The following is a 3,960-nucleotide window of genomic DNA, read 5'->3' as shown; positions in this document are numbered from 1 at the left end:
TTTATCATCTACTCGCTCTAATAAGATTGTGAATTATTTAAGGGCTGAGATCATGACTTGAGCTTGTGTTTCTCTGTCATGGTTCCCAGATAAATACTCAAATGCCATCCAGTCCAAATGACTGTGATGAGAGAGGTCCACCAGATCAGTTGCTGGAGACCTCTGATTTTTATTTAGGGGCCTCACTTGTTCTTTGCCTTTACAGAGGGGTGAGAAGGGGCTGAAGGAATTTGAGGACAGCTAGACAGAATTCTCCTTCTGCAAGATTTTGCTAAGCTTGTGCCCCGGGACCGCAGGCAGCTTCACCCCGGGACTGCGGGCGGCTTGGCTTCTTTGCCCCTGGACCGCGGGCAGGGCAGCTTCTTCACCGGGACCATGGGCAGCTTCTTCAGGGCGGGCCGCAGCCACAGGCACGCGAGCCCAGCTTTGTCAGAAAGAAATCCGGACGGTTGTCTGGCAGATGTCCACTCTAATTGGTATATTACCCTTTTATTAGTATAGATCAGTGATGGTGAACCTATGACACGCGTGTCAGAGGTGACACGCGAACTCATTTTTTGGTTGATTTTTCTTTGTTAAATGGCATTTAAATATATAAAATAAACATCAAAAATATAAGTCTTTGTTTTACTATGGTTGCAAATATCAAAAAATTTCTATATGTGACACGGCACCAGAGTTAAGTTAGGGTTTTTCAAAATGCTGACACGTCGAGCTCAAAAGGTTCGCCATCACTGGTATAGATATATTCAACTGCACATTTCTTAAGTTCTTAGGATCATAGTTGAAATAAGTAGGAAATATGGATAGCAGTTAATATAAATCCATACATACATTTATTTTTAAATTGATTTTAGTAGTCTAAAACAGAATACAGGAAATGTAACTGATAGGAGCAAATACTTAGAATTTATATACCTACTAGCAATAAGTTATATACATTACTGTCCATAGAAAGGTAAAGGCAACCTCTGCTTGTGTTCTGCTGAGAACTACATTTCTAGTACTAATAAATTTGAAATACTTTAAGAATTTTTGGAAATAAGTTAGACTAAACAGAGAATGAGAGAATGATGCACAGCTCAACTACTTGCCGGGGTCCAACCGCAGCAGGTCTGTGCAGATATTTCTTCCCTGTAGCAACTGTGTCAAGCAGCAAGGATGGACCGGCTCCCAGCAACTACTAAGTTTAGTATAGCAGGGAAATAACAGAAAAGGAATCTTTTTATGGAAACTCAAAAAAATCATCTCTATTTTTCATAAGGGAGGCTTCTGGTCCCATGTATATGTCTACCCTGCTTATATATTATACTGGCAGATGTATACTTATCACTTGCTAATTATAGTGAGAAATTAAATTAAAAAAATAAGGGAAGTGAAATTGCTCTGGAAAATATTCCTCTCAAGCAAGCACGTGAATTTTAAAAAAATCATTACTCCTTTTGAAAAATGCCATTGAAAGAAAAGAAAGTAAAACAGCTTCATTTCCTATAATCAGTCACTTCAACAACACAAGTCACTTCAAAAAGAAATATAATTCTTGTTTGGGAAAGAAAAAAGAAAACCTGCAGAAATTTAGCTAACAACTCAGAAAGCTGGATTTGTTTCTTTGTTTGATTTCATTTAACTGTAGGAAGCTATACTAGTATTTATTGCAAAATGATTATAATCTCAACTAATGTCAGGGCTGAGTTAGGAGAAGACTGAAGGCAGCACCCCCGTTCTGAGGTTTACTTGCTCTTGGTTCTTTCCTATAATTTTACAGCAATAAAAACCTCCGCCGACCAGATAATATCAGAGCACCTGGTATTTCCTCAGTGTGCGACCCTCAGTGCAAAAGGGCTCTGCTCACAAGTTTGAAGCAGAGAGATCTGTGGGGACTAGAGAGTTTGCTGTGTGTGTGTATATGTGTATGTGTGACTGTGTATGAGTGTGAGTGTGAGTGTGTGTGTGTGTGTGTGTGGTTTTGGTACAGTGAGACTGGGATTTTTCATTATGAGCAGAATAGTTTTGTAATCCTGAAAGTTTCCATTGTGGCATTATTTTTTCATTCTAGTGTACTGCATGCAGATAATTGATACAATTCCTTTTGTGTTTTTCATTTGTTTGTTTTTAGCAGCTATGAAGACATTTAGCAATGTACATATTTCCTTACATTTTCATCTGACCCATGATCTATCTACCACATACATAAAAAGAAGCAATTTATGCTCTGGAGCTGAAGTACAAGTTTCTTATTTATACCCTGCAGCTTGTGTTCCTTTCAATTTGCAAATATTTAACATTTCAAGAACTTCACACATATCTGGATATTGAACTAATTCTTATGGCATGTCTGAAAATATCATTTTTAGTGAAACATTTCTAAAACTCATGGCTAAGATTTAGCTTCAAATAAAATTTTTCTCCTGTCACTAATTGCATTCCCTAAAAATAATAAAACCGTATTTATAACCTGTTATATATTCTTCAAGAATTGGTAAATGTGGAATATATAACATTTTATAAACAATTGAATATTATTTTAATCATTTTAATACCATTATTTCTTATTTTTCAATATACAATATTACCTTATACTATATTGGTAGATTGATAATTTTAACGCAAATAATAGTTATGAAAGTTTACACTTATTTTAACATATAAAACTAGTGTCCCCTTTCACGGATTCATGCACATTGAAAGGAAATTAATTAGAAGAAATATTTTAATATTGCTATTTACATCTTGCTAATGAAAAGAAAATAGGATTATACCAAGTCTCCTATCTACTTACTCCAGGACTTCTGTGAGGATCAAATGAGATGAGACATGATAAAACTTTCATAAACATTTGGTTAAATTGAAAAATATTTGCACTTGACTATAAAGCAAGTCGAGTTCCTGGGCTGAAGAAACTCCAAGGATGCTAGTCACTAGGGAGAGGAAGCCTGGTGTTGCTACATGATGTCATTACCTGGGACCCATAGCCACCGTTTCTGGGCTAGGCTGGTCTGTGGGCCCCATTTTGCACCATGGGGTCTTGGCTGTGTTGGCTGCAATTTGGTGGGGTGTCACTTTGGGGTGGTGGCAGGGCCTGTGTCCCACTTTGGGGAAGCTGAGTGTTGGTTTGTCAGTACCAGGTCCATGGTGCTGTTTATTTTTAAGCTGGAGGTCTGGTGCACAAAATTCATGCAGGGGGAGGGGGATCCCCTGAGCCCAGCCTGCATCCTCTCCAATCTGGGACCCCTTGGGGAATATCTGATTGTGGGATCGGGCCTAACGCGGCTGTCAGACATCCTTCTCACAATCTGGGACCACTGGCTCCCAACTGCTCACCTGCCTGCCTGCCTGATCACCCCTAACTGCCCCCTCTGATGGTCTGGTAACTCCCAACTGCCCCCCACTGCCACCAGCCTGGTCACCACCAATTGCACCCTCACCAGCCTGGTTGCCTCTCACTGCCCCGCTCTGCTGGCCTGGTCACCCCTAACCATCCCCCCGTTGGCCTAGTTGCCCCACGCAGCCTGCTGCTCAGTTGTTTGGTCGTCCCTCACAACCCCCCTGCTGGCCTGGTCTCCCCATGCAGCCTGTTCGGTTGTCAGTTCGGTTGCTTTGGTTGTGACAGTCACTTAGGCTTTTATATATATAGATGGCCAGTATGCATCATGGCAGCTCCTGCATTGAGTGTCTGCCCCTGGTAGTCAATGGCCCAGGGCACAAAAAATTTGTGCACTTGGGGGAGCGGGGGGGAGTGTCCCTCAGCCTGGCCTGCACCCTTTCTAATCTGGGACCCCTGGAAGGATGTCCTACTGCTGGTTTACAGGGATCGGGCCTAAACTGGCAGTCAGACATCCCTCTCACAATCTGGGACTCCTGGTTCCTAACTACTCACCTGCCTGCCAGCCTGCTTGCCCCCAACTTCTCTGCCTGCCTGCCTGATCAAGCCCAAATGCCCTCCACAGCTGGTTTGGAGAG

At 41.6% G+C, this 3,960-nt stretch overlaps 1 pseudogene; it reads right to left on the bottom strand.

The window, feature by feature from the left end:
- Positions 1 to 240: 240 nt before the first annotated feature.
- LOC102774329 overlaps positions 241 to 3,960 on the bottom strand; it is a 7,558-nt pseudogene continuing 3,838 nt past the window's right edge.

The sequence above is a fragment of the Myotis davidii genome, unplaced genomic scaffold (assembly GCF_000327345.1).
Source record: "Myotis davidii unplaced genomic scaffold, ASM32734v1 scaffold31, whole genome shotgun sequence".
NCBI classification, from domain to species: Eukaryota; Metazoa; Chordata; class Mammalia; order Chiroptera; family Vespertilionidae; genus Myotis; species Myotis davidii.
Note: the sequence above shows the minus strand (reverse complement) of the source record. Positions and strands in the feature narration are given on the sequence as shown.